We start from the raw sequence: 13,190 nt of genomic DNA on the forward strand, positions 1-13,190 counted from the left end.
AGTCTCAATGATGGGTATAAAAGGTTGAAGCGCTGTCTGTCGATTGTTCACTGTATTTGGAATATTGTTGACGAACGCAAAATGCCACGTCTAAGTGAAGCCAACCGTCATATTGCCATTGGTTTGCTTGAAGCTGGCCAGTCTCAACGTGCAGTTGCCCGACGCATGAATGTTCACCAAAGCACCATTTCACGGCTCTGGGAGAGATATCGCCGGCAGAATGCGGTAGCAGATGCCCCTCGTAGTGGGCGACCTCGAGCGACCACTGCGGCGCAGGATCGCTACATCCGGGTACAACACCTGCGTCATCGAACAGCTACGGCGACCAGTACCGCTCGACAAATACCCGGATTGAGGAGGCTTTCTGCACAGACCGTCAGGAACAGGTTGAGAGGGGCTGGTTTACGTGCCAGAAGACCTTATTTTGGCCCTGTGCTTCGACAACAACATCGTCGACATCGAGTTCAATGGTGCACCAACGTTCAGGCCTGGAACCTACCGAATTGGCGTAGAATCTGGTTCAGTGATGAATCACGATTTCTATTGGAACGACGCGATGGAAAAATGCGGGTGTACAGACGTCGACGTGAACGTTTCGCCGACGCTTGCGTTCCCCAGGTGGACAGATTCGGCCGGGGAAGTGTTATGATGTGGGGAGCGATCACCTGCCGTAGGAGAAGTGATTTGGTGATGATCCAGGGCAACCTGACAGCTCAACGGTACTGTGACGAAATCCTACGCCCACACCTCCTTCCAATCATTGATCGCCAGAGGGAGTTGTTTCAACAGGACAATGCCAGGCTCCACACAGCACGTCACACTAGAGACTTCCTCCAGAACCACAACATCAATGCGCACCCCTGGCCCTCAAGATCACCGGACTTAAACCCGATCGAACATCTGTGGGATGCCCTGGACAGACGGGTGCGACGCCGTAACCCTCAGCCCCAGACACTTCAGCAACTCGCACAGGCACTACAGGCAGAGTGGGCTGCGATTGGGCAACACGAGATTCTCGAGAGGCGATCGTGCAGTTCTGGATGCCCACGGTGGTCACACGAGGTATTGACTTCAGCGCCACCACACGTCTCCATGTGACACTCAAACTGACTTTCCTCGAGTTGGTGCCAAAGACGGATAAGTCTGCATTCCCAGTGTGCAATTTCGCTATATTTCATTGACTCATAAAGCCTACAAGATGTTTCAAAATTAACATAAAATTACAGTTGAAATTCCTATATGCGTTTCTTTCTTGGGAGAGTATAGTTCTAATTTTTTTATTTAAAACCTCACGCCCCACCGCCTACAGTTCAATGATTCGTTCATCCGTCATAGATATTTGTCCTGGCTGCTGCTTAATGCTCCTTGCACCATGATAGTATTTCAAAACTGAAAAAATTAAAACCAGACAAATATTAACAAATAATATTTGAAAATGCAAATCCCGGTACATGACACAATCAGACTCCAGGTGCGTGATTGGTTGTAACCATGGCCACACGTCCGAGCCTAGGCCATAACCAAATGATTGGAAGGTTGAAAAAAATCTTTGTTTCCAGTTTTTTCTTGTTTAAGATGTTATATTTTTTCGACGTAGGACACTTGTGAATTCGTAATGACACGTGTATTTATATCGCGAAAAAATGTCTTGAGACAAAGAGGCTTTTAATCAAATAGAAATCAGTTTGTGGCGGTCTCATCAGTCTTTTATAAACCTGCAACTGTTAAAACATGCATCCGTCCTACCCTATAGACTTTTGACCCGAAGAAAAGACGGGAGGTCAACTATAGTCTGTTTGGCTTAAAAGAGGACCGATGAATTGCAATCTAACTCGAAAACTAATAAACATATAATGATCAATGAATCCCTGAACATAATCAAAACATTAGACCAACGCTGTGATTTTTTGCAGAATTTTTGTCCTAAAAGCGAAAAAGTTGTTTAACAAACTATCATTAAAATATTTACACAGTGCACTGTTTGTTACGAGGGAGGAGTGCAAAGAAATGGACAGCCAGGCGTGCGCGAGAGGATGGAGACAGCACAGTACAGGTTAATGTAGTCTGTCTCACAGTCCCTGAACCACATTAATTTCCCTACTGCCAAGCCCTCTCTGCAGTGCTAAAGCCCTAAATAAAGCAAGTCTAGATTTCCTCAGGTCTGGTCTCCCTAGGGCTCCTTCTCAATATAAATGGGCTTGTTTGTTACTATCAAAATTATATATATTCAGAGACTAAGCCTTAGTCTAAGGTTAATGAATCAATAACTTTTACGGCACTTGTGCGCGTGCTACACATACACATGGCTGTTCCTCCTTTTGCACTCCTCCCTCGTAACAAATAATGAACTGCGTCAAAATTTTAATGATAGTTTGTTAAACAACTTTTCTATTTTTAGGACATAAATTCTGCAAAAAATCACAGAGATCAGTGATCAGTGTTTCATTGAGTATTATATGTTTACTATTTTTTGCAGTTAGATTGCAATTCATCTGTCCGCTTTTGAGCCAAACGGACTATACCTGCTTCAATAACAGCTTGAGAGTTAACCATAATATGTCGACATCAACTGCATCAAATTAACACAGTGTTATTCCCATAGAAGGTTTATTAGCATGAGGTTTATAACCCAGTCTCATTTACAGGCAGTTATTTACATGAACTCTTTGTCTTTATTAACAAATGGGTAAACATATATAGACCGTTAACACATTAAGACATTTTATTGAATTATTAATAATTTCGAAGCTTAATTGACATATGGTCAATTGTATGAACAAATTATTTCAAATATACCATTGAATATCATATTGATGTCGTTCTAAATTCTCCCGACGGAAATACTAACATGAGTTTTGTAAATAATGAAATCTCACTTGAACACAAATTAATCTATCTTAGGCACCACTTGTCTTCTTCCAACCCTGCTCTGTGTGTGGTGTGTACGGTGTGGTGTTGGTGTGTATGTGGTGTGTGTGTGTGTGCGCGCGCGTGCGTGCGTGCGTGCGTGTGTTATAACAGAGGTATGACAGTGGCAGTGGCAGTACAACTACAAAGACAATGTAACACAAAAGCAGTGATTATAGTAATGGAATATCCACCTCACGGCAACAGTGGTCAAGGACAATTGTAACCCGGATCTTTGCGGGTCGATCAGTTTTTGCGAGCGATGTTACTTAACTACAGGAAGGGTTATAAGATTGATATTACTCTACTACAGAAAGGGTTATAAGATTGATATTACTCTACTACAGGAAGGGTTATAAGATTGATATTACTCTACTACAGGAAGGGTTATAAGATTGATATTACTCTACTACAGGAAGGGTTATAAGATTGATATTACTCTACTACAGGAAGGGTTATAAGATTGATATTACTCTACTACAGGAAGGGTTATAAGATTGATATTACTCAACTACAGAAAGGGTTATAAGATTGATATTACTCTACTGCAGGAAGGGTTATAAGATTGATATTACTCTACTACAGGAAGGGTTATAAGATTGATATTACTCTACTACTACAGGAAGGGTTATAAGATTGATATTACTCAACTACAGGAAGGGTTATAAGACTGATATTACTCTACTACAGGAAGGGTTATAAGATTGATATTACTCTACTACAGAAAGGGTTATAAGATTGATATTACTCTACTACAGAAAGGGTTATAAGATTGATATTACTCTACTACAGGAAGGGTTATAAGATTGATATTACTCTACTACAGGAAGGGTTATAAGATTGATATTACTCTACTGCAGGAAGGGTTATAAGATTGATATTACTCTACTGCAGGAAGGGTTATAAGATTGATATTACTCTACTGCAGGAAGGGTTATAAGATTGATATTACTCTACTACAGGAAGGGTTATAAGATTGATATTACTCTATTACAGGAAGGGTTATAAGATTGATATTACTCTACTACAGGAAGGGTTATAAGATTGATATTACTCTATTACAGGAAGGGTTATAAGATTGATATTACTCTATTACAGGAAGGGTTATAAGATTGATATTACTCTACTACAGGAAGGGTTATAAGATTGATATTACTCTACTACAGGAAGGGTTATAAGATTGATATTACTCTACTGCAGGAAGGGTTATAAGATTGATATTACTCTACTACAGGAAGGGGTTTATAAGATTGATATATTACTCTACTACAGGAAGGGTTATAAGATTGATATTACTCTATTACAGGAAGGGTTATAAGATTGATATTACTCTACTACAGGAAGGGTTATAAGATTGATATTACTCTATTACAGGAAGGGTTATAAGATTGATATTACTCTATTACAGGAAGGGTTATAAGATTGATATTACTCTACTACAGAAAGGGTTATAAGATTGACATTACTCTACTGCAGGAAGGGTTATAAGATTGATATTACTCTACTGCAGGAAGGGTTATAAGATTGATATTACTCTACTACAGGAAGGGTTATAAGATTGATATTACTCTACTGCAGGAAGGGTTATAAGATTGATATTACCCTACTGTAGGAAGGGTTATAAGATTGATATTACTCTACTACAGGAAGGGTTATAAGATTGATATTACTACATAGAAGGGTTATAAGATTGATATTACTCTACTACAGGAAGGGTTATAAGATTGATATTACTCTACTACAGGAAGGGTTATAAGATTGATATTACTCTACTACAGAAAGGGTTATAAGATAAGATTGATATTACTCTACTACAGGAAGGGTTATAAGATTGATATTACTCTCTACTGCAGGAAGGGTTATAAGATTGATATTACTCTACTACAGGAAGGGTTATAAGATTGATATTACTCTACTACAGGAAGGGTTATAAGATTGATATTACTCTACTACAGAAAAGGGTTATAAGATTGACATTACTCTACTGCAGGAAGGGTTATAAGATTGATATTACTCTACTACAGGAAGGGTTATAAGATTGATATTACTCTACTGCAGGAAGGGTTATAAGATTGATATTACTCTACTACAGGAAGGGTTATAAGATTGACATTACTCTACTACAGGAAGGGTTATAAGATTGATATTACTCAACTACAGGAAGGGTTATAAGATTGATATTACTCTACTACTCAGGAAGGGTTATAAGACTGATATTACTCTACTACAGGAAGGGTTATAAGATTGATATTACTCTACTGCAGGAAGGGTTATAAGATTGATATTACTCTACTACAGGAAGGGTTATAAGATTGACATTACTCTACTGCAGGAAGGGTTATAAGATTGATATTACTCTACTATAGAAAGGGTTATAAGATTGATATTACTCTACTCTATTACAGGGAAGGTTATAAGATTGATATTACTCTACTACAGGAAGGGTTATAAGATTGATATTACTCTACTACAGGAAGGGTTATAAGATTGATATTACTCTTCTACAGGAAGGGTTATAAGATTGATATTACTCTACTACAGGAAGGGTTATAAGATTGACATTACTCTACTACAGGAAGGGTTATAAGATTGATATTACTCTACTACAGGAAGGGTTATAAGATTGATATTACTCTACTACAGGAAGGGTTATAAGACATTACTCTTTACAGGAAGGGTTATGATTGATATTACTCTACTACACGGAAGGGTTATAAGATTGATATTACTCTACTACAGGAAGGGTTATAAGATTGATATTACTCTACTGCAGGAAGGGTTATAAGATTGATATTACTCTACTACAGGAAGGGTTATAAGATTGATATTACTCTACTACAGAAGGGTTATAAGATTGATATTACTCTACTACAGGAAGGGTTATAAGATTGATATTACTCTACTACAGGAAGGGTTATAAGATTGATATTACTGTACTACAGAAAGGGTTATAAGAATGATTGACATTACTCTACTACATGCAGACAGGGTAGTAGCGGTTTAAGAAATAAGCGCGGGGCCTCTTATAAGCGCCCCGTACGTTGTTTTTTTTTATAAATGCATTCTCCCTTGATGCAAAACTAACAATTAATTACGGCACACCCAGTATGCGCAATAAGCGCCGGGCCTGGAAGTATTGGAGGAAAATCCGGTACTAGGATTAATGTGTTCGTAGTTATATGACTACAGCATGTAAATAGTACCCCGGTCAAAGCAATCCAGAGATCGATAATGTGAGCAACGATACACCTGTCGGGATACGATGATACGCTATCAGTCAAGTCGTAAGCCGATCACACGATCGATTTGATCGCTGCTTGTGACAGGAATCGAGGGTTAGAATTCTTCCTCAGCCACCTATCATTGTCGACTTACGGGATCGGGGGGTCAGGCTCGTTGACTTGGTGTCATTGTGTCCCAGATCGATGCTCATGACATTGATCACTGGATTGTCTGTTGTCACTGAGTGGTATGGGAGTCAGCAAGGTTTTGTTTTACTCCCTACAGAATGTGCAGTGGACCTAATTTTCTCTTCCTTCCAAACTAACAAAATTTCTGGTGTCCCCGCTGTGATATGGATGGGATATTGCTAAAAGCGGCGTAAACCCATACTCACTCAGGAAGGGCAATAGCCATGGAAACCATGTTCTCTTAGGCTGCCAGTTGTCAGTATAATCATCACACAGTCATAGGGCGATTGGGTAGCCTAGTGGTTAAAGCGTTCGTTCGTCACGCCGAAGACCCGGGGGTTCAATTCCTCCCCCCATAGGTACAATGTGCGTAAAAGTCCATTTCTAGTGTGTTCCCCACCGTGATATTGCTGGAATACTGCTGGAAACGGCGTAAAACTAAACTAACTGGTTCACTCACAGGGGCGTTCACCTGGGTGTGGGGTGGGGCCTGGGTTTTGGGGTGTGGGTGGGGGTGGAGCATTCCAGCATTCCAGCGTAGGGACCATCCTCTTGGATATCTCGGGATGGACGTTTGGGCTGCACACACTTCGTCGAATCTTCGTCGTGAAGGGCAAACAGTTTACCCACTCGGCCACACTACCCTCCGAAGCGTCAAGACCTGCTTCACATTTGACTTCTTGTCATTACATGGTCGACTGACTGTCTGACTGACTGACTGACTGAGATGATGGTCCACTAACTCTGTATGGAGAGCACCCGAGAGTCATCACGCAGTATGATTGTCAGCAGGACTGTCACAGATACCTGAAATATTCCACCGACTTCTGCTACAGACTCTGTAAGATTTGTTTGTTTGTTGTTTAGGGCCGCGCTCAGCAATATTCCAGCTATATGTCGGCGTTCCGTAAACAATCGAGTCTGGACCAGACAATCCAGTGATCAACAGCATGTTCCATACAATTAGGACACGATGACATGTGCCAACCAAGTCAGATACTTGATCACTTGATCCCGGTAATCGCCTCTTACGACAAGTATTGGTTGCTGAACACCAATTCCAACCTGGATTTTCACGGGTCGTTAAATGTAAGCACCCCCCTCTTTTGTCCTGAAAGGTTATTAAATGACCATTGAAACTTTCGTGAAAATGAACTGTGGGCCGCCTTTCTCAAAAAGCTGTATCCGCCCCTGGTATTAGATCTTCATTCCATTGTATAAACACCCCGGACCCAATCCCTGTCGTAGCTTTGGTTGGTCAGATTCAAATGTCAAAACGAAAAGTTTAGCCCTCCAATCAATGTGCCAATGTGCCATTCGTAACTACTCGCCTCTGTCCGTGACCTACAAAAGCGTTCGTGACCCACTCGTGTTATTTACGGAAAGGGGCGAGTGGTGACGAATGCTACAAAAGGATCGCCATTCGGCTTGCCGGAATGACATGAGTAGTTACGAAGGTGGTAGGACAATAGGCCCACAAGGACATAACACCCTCAGACAAACCACCCCTAGGCTAAATGCCCCGTGACAAAAGCCCTCTATGGGTAGGACAAAAGGTCCTCAATGATTAGAGTCCAAGTTTGGCAGCTTGGTCTGCCATTTCGTTGCCATGGACTCCGATAGTTCTGCTGTAAAGATACTGGAGTTTGCTGGGAGATTATAGAATTGTTTAAGGCTTTTTGGGGTATGTAGATGCCACAATGAGTACCTGCCCAACAAAATCAAACATAAGAGGAAGTGACCAATTTAAGCCAGTTCTCTGAAACAACATTTAGCAGACTTCATTCCATTGTTACAATAACAACATCGTCACCGAGGAGCCTGTAACAACTATCAGCAGTGGGAGGAATTGCTCAGAAAACATCATGTTATCACCTGTCAACTCAAAATAAACACAGAGGGTGTTTTATCCTATGGGTGGAAATTTGCAAGGGCTTTTGTCCTGGGGGCATTTAGCCTAGGTTTTTTTTGTCCGAGGGCTTTTATCCCAGTGGGCTTATTGTCTGCACACCGTTACGAATGCTAATATTCGAGAGAAATCCTGCGGGACGTTACCGGAAGGTGCAAGGTATGACGTCACTTCCCAAACCAGCCCTTTTGTAGTGGTGGATATTTACGATAATAGAATGGAGCTGTAACATACTGGATTATCGAGGATGCAACACAATACAGTTATTTTGCAACGTTGAGACTTTATCTACATATATAGACATTACACATAATTTGAATGGTGCAGACACATAATGTTCTCCTAATATTTACAGGATACCCATCATGCAGAAAAATCAATATTGGTCTTATTTCAAGGGAGAAACTATTTTTTCAGATGTTGGGTCTCCGACCCAGACAGAACTCTGATCCCCATATCTTTACTCCCTTTGCAGCGCCACTGTTAAACTGTCCAACGTTCTCACCACTGAATCATCGATGTCAGTTGTTATCCTGTCCAGAAATATACCGTGATGTCATCTGTATCGTTTGTTGTGATAATGTAACAAAATATGATACGACATAAATCAAGATTACTGAATGAGTCATGCTAGCTGCCGTGTTCGTTTTTATTCAAGATCAAAACGTATCTGACAAACAAAACGTGTACGAGTGCAGCTCTACATAATCTCAAGCTGCGATAGTGTAGATGTGAAGATCCGGGTTGGAATGGTCTTCACCAAACCGACTTACGTTGATACGACTAACGGGATTGAGCGGTCAGACTCGCGGACTTGTAGATCGATGTTTATGATGTCAGTCACTGGTACAGACTCAATTATTCACTGCCCGCATATACAGTCATTGGACATAAGTATTCGTCACTGCATAATTTCCATAGACTCACATGCTAATTTGGTGCAGCTAGAAAAAGTGTCTTGAATTTATTTTTCGTTTGATCTTGTTCATATTTTGCACGTGTGTCATGGATCATCTCAGCTGCAATGACATAAGTTCCGTTTTATTTTCCGTTCAGTATTTCAAGAATGACCACACTTTGATTGATGCGTGTCATTGTTATGACAATTTTAACATGGCGGTCTATGGGGAAAGAATGCACAATGTTGTATATATGTTGCTCATGTTACTACAATACGGAAAATATTGGAACGAACATTACATGGAAATTATGTATCTGTGACCAAGATGATTTCCTAACAACCTGCAAAATTTGACAACCATATAACGAAAACTGAATTAATGAAAATTATTAAAGCTACACTAAAATAACAAGTAAGTATATGAGAATTTTGCCGACTGACGAATACTTATGTCCCACGACTGTAACTGGAATATTACCGGGAATAAACAACAAACAGAAGGGGAGTGAGAGAGACATGCTTTGAACAGTGTTTCACTTAGGGACGTTCATAACCTATTGTGTGTGTGAGAGAGAGAGAGGGAGAGAAAGAAAGAGAGAGAGGGGGAGAGGAAAGATGATTTTCATTGAGAAGCATGTAAAACATTGATGACAACCTAAAACCCACTCTTAAAATCAAGGTCACTCCCCTAGCCATGACTTATGAACAGTCCCTAGTGCAGGTTTTAGATGTTCACCACTTGTTGAAAGCCACCAGCACTGCTTAACCTGCATGACTAAAACTATCCTCTTCCCTAATACCATATTGCTAATAATTCTCAACAATGGCAGTAGTAAAGGTGATAATTTCCATCAAATTCAGTAAATATTAATATATCCCACCCTTTCAGTTGTGTAATATGTTTAATAATCCCATTGGCCAAGGAGTGAAATATTGATAATTCTTACAACATACAATATGTGGAATAATTCTTGCATGTGAGTTGTTGAATATTTTAGTAATTCCCCCATACATAGTCAATAATTCCCACTTCATGTATTAGCCGAAATATTATTAATATCAACCCCTGCATTAGAGAAATAATTTTCATAATTCCAACCATATGTAGTAGTTAAATATTATCAATAATTCCCACATCATGCATTAGTTAAATATTATTAATATCCATCACTGCGTTGGATAAATACTTGGGCAGCAATGCAGGCTAAAAATTCCCACCACTGTGGAAGTTAATATATTTTTTCACAATCAAACTGCTACATTGTGATCACCAAGGTTCAGGTACAGAAACAGAAGCTCATGATCTTGTGAAGTATTTATTTGGCAATTTACATACCTTACAGGTAGACAGCAAGGTTGGTATCAAACGTGTCTATACACAAAACATCAGCACTGTCATGGCAATGACTTGAATAAAGATAAATAAACAACTGAAGACTTGTTGGTTTAAATACAATGAGTTCAACCCCCTATACAATAACAACCAGTGAACCCCTCAACCGTCTTCACTGGATAATAGCTTCAATGTAAAATTCAAACAATATACAACTTTCTGATTGGATGAGAGGGTAACCACATGACCATGAAAACAGACTTTCACTAAAACTAACAGATTCTCAATCCCTGACCATCTTTCAGTTTGGGACTTGCACAACAAGGAGAAAGTCAATTCTGAAGAGGATGGTGACAATTAATGGACATTTATACTGGCAATGAATGTCGTCACAAAAATAAAAATAAAATGCTAAACTTCAGGAAACCCTATTGGTCAGGTGGGGAAAAAAATATATACCCTCTTATGGCAAACGCTTGTAACATTGTTTCAGGACTATTTCTTGTTGCTTTTTCAGACATAACTTTATTAAGGACATTTCAAGGCTCTTCTTGCCTCCCAACTTGAATTCATCTGACAGAAGCAAGAAGTGGCCATGAAATGTGCCTGCAAATGTAATGAGAACAAAAGCAATCCTGACATTTATGAACAAGAAGTTGTTATCCATAAAAAAGTGTCATCTCTTCATGATCATGTACTTCTTTTTTCTAACCTGTCTACCACTGACTATGCTGAATGAAATGGGCAGGAGGATGTGTCAGTGGTAGCCCCTCTGTTCTGTCTACCTGGAACAATCACTGACAGACAGAAGGTGGCCCACTGGGTACTGTGTCTTGTCATGAGACATACAGTCCAGGTTTGAATCCCGACACAAGCTTCCTGTTCTGGGACAACTGAACTATTTCTCTCCAAATGCACTACTACTGACTTCCAGAAGGTGGCCCACTGGTTACTGTGTCTTATGAGACACAGTTCAGGTTTGAATCCTGACATTTGTTAATCACTGGTTGTGTCCCTCCCACTCACATCTACAAAGCTGCTACAACTACTCGCGTCATGCTATGAGAGCCCTGGACTACATCCCTGCTGAAAACACAGGCCAACTCCCAAGGTTACACTACATCATACAAATATACACTTTAGCACAACACTCTCTGAATCTCGACTGACACGGAAGAGCGGCAGCCGCAACAACACTACACTGAAAGCCCTCTGTCATAATCTCAGCATCAGTTCACATCGACATGACATGATACAGCAGCTCTCTAAATAACTCACTTACAGGGCTGTACACTGGGTCACACGATACATAACCTGATAGTAACATAGTTATCAGATACGGTATCTCACAATGAAAACCGGGTACTTCTCATGTAAAGCTTTATAATACATCATCACTGAGGAAGCCTTGAGACGCAGCCTAATGTAGTTCATCTATCCAAGGCCACACTAATTCATTCACTTGTACAGTATGCCTGTCAAATGGTGACATTATTAAAGAACAATCTAATAACAAACATGTGATAATCTGGTCTGCTATAGTCTGTTTGCAGTGAAAACGTACCAATGAATGTCAATTTAAACAAAAAAGTAAATCGAATAAGATGAAATTAAGATTGCGAATCCTCATAATTTTACCTTGCCAACTGACCATTTAAATCTCAGAATTTTATTCAACTTAAGATAAAAGTTGTTTAACAAATGATCATAGTTTCAAATCGCTATTATTGGTTTGTATTACAAGGGTGTATACACATTAAATGAAACACCGAGAACAAGTAGAGTTGGTCTAAGTTAATGCTCATCACGAACCGCACGTGCATTTGTTTCACTGTTCCATCTACTGCGCTCACCCACTTGTAATACAAACCAATAATAGAGATTTGAATGTATGATCGTTTGTTAAACAACTTTTGTCCTACAATGAATAAAATTCTGAGATTTAAATGTTCAGTTGGCAAGGCAAAATTATGAGGATTCGCAGTCTTAATTTCACTTTATTTGATTTACTTTTTTGTTTAAAGTGAAATTCATTGGTACGTTTTCACTGCAAACAGACTATAATCATACTGAGGAACCATGATAACCTTGTTTAAAAATTTACAGCAACATCGACATTTAACTGCTTTTCTGTCTTGCTTGCTCATGTGAAGAGTTCACATGCTGCTGAAAAACAATTTAAAATTGATAAATATTTATTAAAAAAATAGAATAGAACTGGGCCCATTAAATACCTAATGCTGTAACAAATTAAGTCACTGATTTCTTTTTACCCACCTACCCTCCACATTTTTGAAACATTTGAGGATATGACCTATAACACACAGTCAGACCTAACATTTGACGGAAATATGTTTCAAAGTGTTCATAGTGCTCATTGTTCAAACACTGAAGGCCAAATGCTTCATGTTCAGAGTGTAGGTGCATGATATGCAAAAAGATTAAATGCAAATATTCTTGTAATCGCACACAGTTTGAATGGCACAAGAATAGTGTGTGATTTGAAGGTGGTGACTAATTAAAAGTGTGTCACAATGTGGTCTCCTGAGTTGTCATGGTTACGCACAAAGGAATGAGGTATTAACACCATATTACCATAGCCTGGTTATACAGATACAGGCGCCACTATTTTCAGTACTGCTCTCTGACTGAGTGAGTGAGTATGTGAGTTTAGTTTTATGCCGCACTCAGCAATATTCCAGCTATATGGCAGCGGTCTGTAAATAATCA

General features: G+C 39.6%; 1 long non-coding RNA gene across 1 annotated transcript; it reads left to right on the forward strand.

The window, feature by feature from the left end:
• The first annotated feature begins 3,117 nt into the window (after positions 1 to 3,117).
• On the forward strand, positions 3,118 to 11,619 carry LOC124286590. Its single transcript, XR_006901071.1, has 3 exons — positions 3,118 to 3,129; positions 6,390 to 6,393; positions 10,994 to 11,619. It is a non-coding gene; the product is annotated as an uncharacterized LOC124286590 (long non-coding RNA).
• Positions 11,620 to 13,190: the final 1,571 nt, after the last annotated feature.

The sequence above is a fragment of the Haliotis rubra genome, unplaced genomic scaffold (genome assembly GCF_003918875.1).
Source record: "Haliotis rubra isolate DU_JTF1 unplaced genomic scaffold, ASM391887v1 Scf387, whole genome shotgun sequence".
Classification (NCBI taxonomy): Eukaryota; Metazoa; Mollusca; class Gastropoda; order Lepetellida; family Haliotidae; genus Haliotis; species Haliotis rubra.